The following is a 10,549-nucleotide window of genomic DNA, read 5'->3' as shown; positions in this document are numbered from 1 at the left end:
CATTTGGTGAACTTGTCCACTGCAACAAGTAAGTGAGTCAAACCACCTCATGCTGTCTTGAATGGTCCGACCATGTCCAGGCCCCAAACAGCAAAGGGCCAGGCAATAGAATAGTCTTGAGTGCTGAAGCCGGCTGATGAGGCCTAGAGCGGAACTTCTGGCACCCCTTGCATTTTTGGACTAGAGACTTGGCGTCTTCAAGAGCAGTCGGCCAGAAGAAGCCATGGCGGAAAGCTTTGGCGACGAGTGCTCTTGAAGCCGCGTGATGGCCACATTCGCCTTGATGGATGTCTTTGAAGATTGCCTGGCCTTGCTATGGCTCCACACACCACTGGTGAATACCAGTGACACTGCGCCTTACGAGCACTCTATTGATGATGGCGTACGCAGCCGCCCAGCATTGTACTTGCCGAGCCGAGATCCCAACGGCTGGCAGTTCTTTGTCCACCATGAAGATGAGGATGGGCTGGGCCCATGAAGGTGCTGCAATTTCTGCAACCGCCAAGACTGCGATTTGGACGAGGGTGGCTGGGCCGGGAGGTGGCGAGTTGGAGTCGACAGCCGCTTGCTGTGTCGATGAAGTCCCCAGGCAGAATGGCGCAGTCCCCGGGCCGGGCTTCGAAGTCTCCGGGCCGGGTGCGATTACCATGATCCCTACGCCACCTGCAGGAATACTCGCGCCGTCTGTGGGGGCCCTCGAGTCGGATCCGACTACTTCAGGAGGAGACGACACAAAAATGGAGTCTGACTCCGGTGATGGCTTGACTGACGGCTTGAGGAGGTGCTGGAGGGCGACGCCGGACGGTATTTCCTGACTGGTGGAGCCAATTCGCGTCAGGGTGTCTGCTTGGTCGTTGTCGTTTCTTGGCACATGGAGAATCTCGCATCCCTCGAAATACCCGCTGAGTTGCTGTACGAGGAAGCGGTAGCTCGCCATGTTTGCGTCTTTGGCGTCCCAATCGCTTGACGACTGCTGGACCACCAAGTTGGAGTCACCATAGCACAGGATCTGGCGAATGCCGAGTTCTTTAGCTAGCCGGAGTCCGCGAATGAGTGCCCTTGGGAGAGGTGAGGACGATGCCGGCTCCCAAGCCGGTGCGCATCTTGGAGCCGTCGAAGTGCATTCGCCAATGGGTGGAGTCGGGCGCTGGTGGTAGATACTGGGTTTCGGCCCAGCCGATGAGGAAGTCGGCCAGCGCTTGTGACTTGATGGCGGTGCGAGGCTGGTAGTAGATGGTGTAGGGGGCCAACTCTATGGCCCACTTGGCCACTCGTCCCGAAGCGTCTCATCTGCCGATGATCTCGGCTAGAGGAGTCGTGTAGACCACAGTGATTGGATGTTCTTGGAAGTAAGGCTTCAATTTCTTGGCGGCAAAATGCACACCATAGCACACCTTCTGGTAGTGGGGGTAGTTTTGCTTTGAGGTCGACAGTACTTCACTCAAATAATATATCAGTCTCTGAACTTGTAGTGCTTTGCCTTCCTCCTTGCGTTCTACTACAATGACCGTGCTGACCACTCGGCTGGTCGCGGCGATGTAGAGGAGCATGGGCTCCTTAGGAGTCAGAGCCGCCAGAACAGGTGGAGTTGTCAGCATCTTCTTTAGTTGGACAAATGGTTCGTCCGCCTTCTGGTTCCTCTCGAAAAATGTGGTCTTCTTCATGAGTTGGTATAGGGGAAGAGCCTTCTCGCCCAGCCGACTGATGAATCGGCTGATGGACGCCAAACAGCCGGTGAATTTTTGTACGTCCAGCAGTCGGCTGGGTACCTCCATCCTCTCAATTGCCTTGATCTTCATAGGGTTGCACTCTATGCCGCGTTCGGAGACCAGGAAACCAAGGAGCTGGACGGCTAGTACTCTGAAGACGCACTTCTCTGGGTTGAGCTTGATCTGAAATCAGCGCAAGTTCTCAAAGGTCTCCTTGAGGTCTTCCAGCAGTGTTCCACGCTTCTCTGTCTTTACCACCACATCATCCACGTAGACATGAGCATTTTTGCCGAGCTGCTTGAGGAGACACTTCTGCATGCATCGTTGGAAAGTGGCCGGCGTTCCTCAAGCCGAACGTCATGGTTAGGTAGCAGAGAGCTCAAAACGGCGTGATGAAGGCAGTCTTCAGCCTATCGGCTGGGTTTAACTTGATCTGGTGATACCCTGAATTTGCATCCCAGAAACTCAACAGCTCGCATCCGGCTGTGGAGTCTATCAGTTGGTCGATCCTTGGCAAGGCAAACGGGTCCTTGGGGCATGCTTTGGTGAGGCTTGTGTAGTCAATACACATTCGCCATTGCTTGTTCTTCTTCAGTACCAAGACCGGGTTGGCCAGCCGTTCTGGGAAGAATAGTTCCATGATGAAGACGGCTGCAAGCAGCCGGGCTATCTCTTCCCCAACAACTCTCCTCTTCTCCTTTGACAAGCGGTGTAAAGGCTATCTGACTGGTTTGGCATAAGATCGGACGTGTAATTTGTGCTCGGCGAATTCCGTCGGGACACCTGGCATGTCCTTGGGGGACCATGCGAAGATGTCTCGATTCTCATGGAGGAAATCGACGAGCTCGCCTTCCGATTTGCTGTCGAGGTGGGCTCCTACGACAGCATACCTCTCTGGGTGCTCCGGGTCCAAAGGTATCTTCTTTGTCTCCTTGGCCGGCTTGAACGAGCCCTTAGCTTCCGACTCTTTGGGATCAGGTGACATCTCTGGCTGCTTGCCCGCCATTGCCACAACTCGATCTAGCAGCCGCTTCTCAGCTGCGATCACGAGGGACTCGACCAACCGACTGCTCTCTGATGCGCAGGCGGACGACTTCTTGTAGTCGCCAGTTATGGTCAGAATCCCTTTAGAACTCGGCATCTTCTTCTTGAGGTAGGCATAGTGGGGGATGGCCATGAACTTGGCCAGGGCTGGCCGACCAAGCAGTGCATGGTATGGGCTCTCTAGGTCCACCACCTCGAACCATATTGACTCACGGCGGAAATGATATTTGTCTCCGAAGAGGACGTCGATCAAGATCTTGCCGATTGGCGAGCAGGAAAGGCCAGGGACTATGCCGTGGAACACCATCCGGCTGGACTGCAGTTGCCTCTGCCTGATTCCCAACTTCTCCATGGTGTCTTTGTACAAGATGTTGATGCTGCTGCCGCCGTCTATCAGGACTCTGGAAAAACGAGCAGCTCGCTTGTCTGTGGCAAAGGTGGCATCCAAAAGCAAAGCATAGGAGCCGGGTCTGGGCATTACTTCGGGGTGGTCAGCCCGACTCCAGCTGATGGGCTTCTCAGACTAGTGCATGAACTCTGGGGCGTCAGATGCTACTGCATTCACCTCCTGCTGCTGCAGCCGTCTGCTGTGTTGATCGCCGGCCACACTGGCGAACACGACGTATGCTCCCTGCTCTTCTGGGTACTCGTCTTGCACTGCGCCGACTGGTCTGACCGCCGGCTGCTTGGGTGGAGGGGGAGGCGGCTACCCAGCAGGTGGGGGAGGCACAAGGCCGTCTCCCTTGGCGATCCTGGTGAGCCAGTGGCATTTCCGAGTGGTGTGGTTGGATGGCTTCGTGCCACTGTGGAACTTGCAGGGTCCATCCAGAGTCTACTCATATGAGAAAGTCGGCTGCCAGTTGGACTTGCCGCCCTTCTGACGTCTGGGCAGAGGCTGCCCTTCCGGCTGTTGGTCTTCAACTGTTGCCACCTGTCGACTGGTGGAAGTCGTCGGGGGGGCTTTACGCTTGTGGTCGTTCCGCTGTTGACGCCAACTGATGTCTCCGTCTGGGGTTCGGGGAGCCTAAGGAGCCACTTTGCCGGCGGCGCTGACTTGAATTTCGTCTTCATGGAGGAGTCGGCCGTGGCGTATTTGTCTGCTATGATCAGCAGCTCATCAAGGGTTTCCGGCTCATCGCAGAGAAGCTTGTGCTTGAGAAGGGTGCCCTCTCGGCATCCTGCAGTGAAGTACTCAATAGCCTGCATCTCGTGCATGCCCTCGCAAGAGTTGAGGAGCTCGGCCCAGCGCGTGAGGTAGTCGCGAGTTGACTCGCTGGGGTCCTGCACGCACAAGGAGAGGTGGCAGGGTTTGGGAGGTCGCTTGTATGTGCTGGTGAAGTTGCGGACGAAGGCGTCGGTGAAGTCGACCCAACTGTTGATGCTGCGGGGCCTTAAGCTGTTCAGCCATGTCCGGGCCGTGCCCTGGAGCATGAGTGGAACGTACTTCACGACAACACGCTTATTGCCGTTTGCTATGCTGACGGCCATGGAGTAGTCGACCAGCCATTCCTCCGGCTTCACAGAGCCTGTGTACTTGGGTGTGTCTCTGGGAGCATGAACCCTTTGGGGAAGGGCTCGTCTCGGATGCGGGGGCCAAAACACGGCGGACCCAACTTGTCTTCTTCTTCAAGCGCCAGGGATCGATGGAGATGGTCGATCTGATGGCGGGCGTCATTCTCACCGACTCCCTCCCGGCGACCAAGGCGGTCGCCGAGCATCGGGTGATCAACAGGTGGCGAGGAGACTCGCCTTTCCCTCCGAGGGGGAGGAGGTGGACAGTCGTCCCGTCGCTCCACTGTTCTTGGGCGGCCGTCTTGGTAGCGCTCTATGGTGATGCGAGTCTGACTGCAGCTGGCAGCCGGCTCCTTGTCTTTTCTTCCGCGAACGCCGCCAGTCGGCGTCCGAGACTCCGCGCCTTGGTCTCGGCGCGGAAGCAGGTTGTCATTCCATCGGCGCGGCACATCAGTGTGGCAGCCGGCCTCGTTCTGCTCAGCAGCCACATCAAGGAGTTGCTGGACGCGCTCCGTCATCAAGCAACTCTCTTTGCCCCCGAACTTATCCAACTCGTCCGCCGCCGCCTGGGCGGCTTGAATATTCTCTATGGGTGTGGCATAGACGAGGCGATTCACCCTGAACAGATCGGCGATAGCCGCACCGTGCTGCTGGACCATGCCAAGGCGGCTAGGCCCAGCAGGAGCCGGCGTGCCACCCACCGCGCGGTCCATCTCGCGCTGGTAGGCTTCTGACAGGCATCTCATGCTGGCCAGCTTTTTGGCGCCTTCGACTAGCTGAAGGCGGCGTGCCTCTAGCGTCTCGGCGTCGGCATCTTCAGGGATGGGCGCTACTATGTCTTGCAGCGCCGCGTGGAGTGGGTCGTAATCACCCCCGCCGGAGTGCTCGCCATGATCGATGACAAGCACCTCTGTGACGGTGCTTCCGCCGCTCTCTGCGCGAGGAAGCGGCTCGTCGTAGACAGCCACGTTGGTGGGGAATGTGTCAAGCGACACGGTGTTGGAGTCGACCAACATCAGATCAGTGGAGCCTACGGACTCCAAGTCCCCAGCTGGCTCGCTGGCAACGTGAAGTTGATCAAGGAGGCCCGCGAGGAGGCTCTCGGGGCCGCCCGTGCCCGTGTCAGATGCGGGCTCGTCGAAGAGGCAGACCTCGCCTACAAGATCGGCGAGGCAACTGGCCGCGCAGGCGATTTTAGCACCATGCAGCGCGTCGGCGCAGACTCTATCTGGCGTGCCAGGCTGGCTGCGCTTGCCAGGGAGGAAAAGGATTCCCGTCCAGAACAGGTCTCCGGACGACGGTGCACCAGGCCCCACGGTGGGCGCCAAATGTCGGGGGTTGGGTGCGACATACGCCAATGGATGGCTTATCATGGTGGGGGCGAGTAGAACGTCGCCGGTGCCTGGAAACGGGATGAGGCGTAGATACGAACGCCGGCGAACTTTACCCATGTTTGGGGCTCTCCTAGGAGATAACACCCCTAGTCCTGCTCTGCGGGATCTCCGCATGATCACTAAGGCAAAGTGAGTACAATGGTGCTCCTCGAGCTGTATCTGTGGACAGGAGGAGACTAGGCCAGCTCTCCTTCTTCTCTAAGGTCTGGTCTAGTTCTAATGGATCGGAACCCTTTGCATGGGTGCCCTGGGGGGTTTATATAGGACTACCCCCAGGGGTACAATGGTAAACCGACTGGGTTCAGGGCCTAGCCGTCAGTCTCTTCGCCCGCCGGCTTCTCTGCCGACTGCTGGGGCCCATCGGCTGGTGGGCCCCGCCGACTGGTCTGGTACGGAGCTGACAGGCCGTACCCGCCGCTTGCGGGTCCTGCCGGCTACTGATTACTGTAGCCGTGCCTCTAATGATGCAGGCTTGGTCATGGGGTCATGGCTACAGCTCCGCCACCTGGCGGGCGATCACTGTAGCCACTCCCCGTCTCGTCTGGTTAATGGCGTGTGGGACCCCTGGGAGGGGCAGGCCGACTTCTGGGGGCCGGCTTCCTTCGGGTCCGACTGGTGGCGCTCTTGCCGTCTCCTGGACTGTCACTGACCGGTAGGGCCCATCGTCCATGGGCCGTACCGACAGGCCGTCGTGGGTGCAGGACTCCGCCCACTGTTGCTGATGTCAGGGATGGCACGACAACAGTGCCTCGCCGGACGGAGATCTCCGTTGGTACGACGCACTGTGGCCTAGCCATCCCATGGAAAAGGGGAGGGAGTGGGCTTTACTGTTGCCACTCCCCGTCCCATCCCCCCTGATAAGGATATGGGCTTTGTTGGTGTCGTGGGTCGACTCCCCATGGCCGGCTTCTCTGGGAGCCGCTAGGTGGAGGTCGGCCCGTCTTGACCTCGCCTCCAGGACTCGGCCGTATGCGGGCAGTCGACTGTTCCTTTAGCCGGCCTCTGGAAGGCGGCTCTCCATTCTGGTGTCTTGAGGGGCGCAGTCAGCCCCGATGCCTTGAAAGGTTCTGGGCCTCGGGTTATCCTACCCGTGGCCCATTACTCCGACAAATATATATGTTCCCATTTTGTATACATATTTAACCGTCAAATGATGCAATATATGTTGCCTTACCTTCGTTCATTGCTCTCAGAAAAAAATAAAAGAAAAGTGAGAGAAAATAAGGAAAAGAAAATAGAAGGAAACAAACAGGAAAATTGTTATATATATAGGTACCGGTTATAGCATCAGCGCTTTTGTGAGAAAAGAGCTATAGCTAGTCAATATAGCAGTAGCGATTTCTACACGAAAGCACTATAGCTACCTGAAGTAGCTATAGCGCATTTTGCCTAAACGCGCTACTCCTATGCCCACTTAATCCCCAAAATCCCTGATCCTCCCTTCATCCCGCCTCTTTTCCCCCAAATCCCCACGCTCTCCTCCTCGTCGCGCCGCCTGAGCCCTGCCCTCGCCGGGCCTCTGCGCTCGCCCTCGACCGACCCCGGCGCCGGCTCCGGCCCCAGCCCCCGACCGACACCGGCGTCGACTCCGGCCCCAGCCCCGGACCCCGACCGGCGCCGACCCCGACCCTGACCCTGGCCCCGACCCCGACCCCGACTGACCCCGGTACCGGCGCTCGACCCCGACCCCTCCCAACCTTGGTTAATTTACGTAGGTTTTAGTTAGGGAAGATGGTTAATTAGGTTATATATTTAGTTGGGGCAGATGTGATATCTGGACATGTGATGTTTTGGACGTGTCATATTTGGAATTTGGACATGTCATTTGGACATGATGACTATGTGCAGGATAAATGATCCGAGTGGCCTATGTTACGCCGGAATGTTGATTCATTTCCGTTCCGGTGAATTTCAAGCGCTCGATATGTCCATTTTTTTAGCAAAGGTCATGCCAAAATTTTCCGTGAATTTTGGCATGATTTGTGCTAGATAGATTTCCTTTTTATGTCATTTCTGATTTTTTTTCATAGTTTTACAATAAAACGAGGAGACTTAATCATAGGAAACATGTCGAACAACGCAGAAACTGGGCCTTGTGACCAAGATGCAGAAGAGATGGATTATGAAGGTGAACAAGAGTATCTCGACTATTTGACTGCTAAGACGGGATTGTTGCAAAGTCAAGGTTTGCATGTCGGCCTCGATGATGGTACTGACGCCGACACCGACACCGACGGCGTCGGCACCGATGGCGGCGCCGAGACCGGCGGGGAAGGTACCGGCAGGGAAGATACCGGTGAGGAAGGTACCAGCGCCGATGCCACTACCGATAAGAAGAAGCAGAAGAAGCAGAGTATACAAAAACCTAACAAACTAGGGGTTGGACGAGGGTGATCACAAAGATGGCACCTGGCAAGTTTGACCCATTTGAGCCGGAAGAACCTCGCAAGTGCTATGGGAACCAAGTAGGATGCATCCTACGGGAATGTGCGAGCATCAATGACGATGACTTAAGGATTAAAGAACATTTGACACAGTTGCTCCTAACGAAGTTGCACAAGAGATTCAAGTTCCCCGATCGGGATGATGACATAGAACAACCGTGGGATGATCCAAAGATGAAAAAGATTAACAATCACGCCATGGGCATGTTCAGCAATGATTTGGCCTCCTGGAAAGGGAGGGTGAAACGAGCTATTGAGGCTGAAGAACCCCTGTCCAAGATTCTGGAGGAAAATCCGACACTTACGGAAGAGGGGTTAGAAAAGTTCAAGGACACTTGTGCTACCGAGGTAGCCAAGGTTAAGGCTGCGAAATTCAAGAGCCTTCAGCAAAGGAGCACGGGGAAGCATCACCTCAGAAGCCGTGGCTACCTCGCTAAAAGGCCCATATGGGATAAGGAGGACGCGGAACATGAATCCGCGGGTATCCCAGACCCCTTCGCGAAGTTCACCAACCCCTTGGAGCATGACTTCATCTGGGCCTGCTACAAGTGGGACAAGGAAAAGAAGGTTTTTTACACGGACCAGATCACGAGGAAATTGATTAGACTGCTGGTAATTATTCTTTTACCACCTTACATTTAGCTCCAGATCTAGTCGACTACACATTCCTAAACGGTTCACACTCCTTCTGCAGGAGAAGCAACACCAGCTTGTAGCCGAAAGCCCTACTTCTTTGATGAGGCCCAAGTGGGACACCCCTCTCAACCGGGCCTTGAACGAACTTAAGGGACTCCCTTTGGGCTAGCAGCCGCAATATGTTCGTGTGCACGGCGCTGGAGACGGCGCCACGTGGAAGGTGTTTTACAACGAGGGCCCGGAGGCCAAGAAGCAGAAAAAGAAGTTTAGTCAGGCGGACATCAACGAGAAGGTGAAGCTTGCGGTCGAGAAAAAAGCAGCTGAGGAAGCGAAAAAAACAGCCGAGGAGAAAAATGAGTTGCTACAGCAGGCAATCAATGCAGCTGTAACTGCCTGCAGAAATGATTTCGCTACTGACTTGGTTCCAGCTATCATCAACTGGACGAAGGAAAATCCAGACCAGACGGTACATGATTTCCCGTTGCCCAGTTTCGTCGGGAGCAACTCCGTGAGCAACAACACCACCGCACCATCACTTGGTCACACAACTGGGCCTCCTCTCACAGTCGCTCCCGCTCATAGCAGCCCGTCCTCAGTCTCTGGCGCGCTAGGTGGGCCTTCATCTTTGGCTGAGCTCGACGCCCTCACGGTAATTACATGTCGCACCAATATATATATATATATATAGACTATTCCATTTTCGTTACCTTTTGGATGTTTTACGCCACACACATGTGTTTGCAGGCCGAAGAAACCCCGGGCACCATAATCTACTTGATCAAAGGCCAGAAGGTGGACGTGGGAAAGGGGATGATAATGAACCCCTCGCAACCCACGTTCCACAACCAGCCGATCCCCGTTGGGCACTTCAGGGTTAACTTATCCAGTGTGAAATCAGGGCACGAGGATTTGCCTCCTCTAGTACAGCATGTGGGAGAGGATAACGAGACCCCACCACGGATTGGAAGCTGCAAGGGTTAGGTGGTGCTATGGCCGAAGAATCTTATTCGTCGGGAGCCGGCCGAGAGCACACCAATAACCACACATCAACAAGCATGTGCGGAGACCATCACCCCGCCTACGCAATTACCAGCTCCTGTATTGCCGGGTGAGAGCGGCGGACGACGTGATGAAGGGGGTGCAATAGTACTGGCTGATGTAATCGGTCCTGTAGAATAGACAATGGATGATGAGACGGAGGTCGACCCAATGGGTTTCCTCAATACAAACGCGTATGAGTGTCACTTACATATGATGAGTCAACCATATGACGAATCAGGCTATCAGGATGCTAATGAGGATATGGATGATCTGCCCAGGCAGGAAGGTCATAGCTGGGATTGCAAACATTCTCTCTTCATGAAATCCTCAGAGGACACACCTGAAGATGCCGCCTCAACACATGCGCAACTAGCCGGGGGTCGTACAGTGCTTATCCCGGGAACACTGGGGCAGGGGTTAAGGAAGGATCTGGAAGGTGTGCCCAAGAAAAAGGACAGGAAGAGATCGGGGAAGATAGCTGCCTCCAAACAAGACGGAGCACATAGCAGCCAGACGATGGATTCTGAAGAGCGTGTACCCGTGAAGGGTGCGGCCATGTTCCATCTCACGGGCGATCCGATGCTATGGCCGAAACCGGTGGAGGCACTACCAGGGGATCTCAGGAGACTGCACGACCATATGTTGTCGACTATGAAAAGCCTACTAGCCTCGAAGGATCCAGGATATCTGACATACGCGGCTCATGTGCCTGAGGGGAAGTGCTATGTTGACGCACGGCCCGCGGAGTTGTTCTTCCTGCGGTTTGACC

This window comes from Triticum urartu, chromosome 5 (genome assembly GCF_003073215.2).
Source record: "Triticum urartu cultivar G1812 chromosome 5, Tu2.1, whole genome shotgun sequence".
NCBI lineage: Eukaryota > Viridiplantae > Streptophyta > Magnoliopsida > Poales > Poaceae > Triticum > Triticum urartu.
This window is presented reverse-complemented; position numbering follows the sequence as displayed.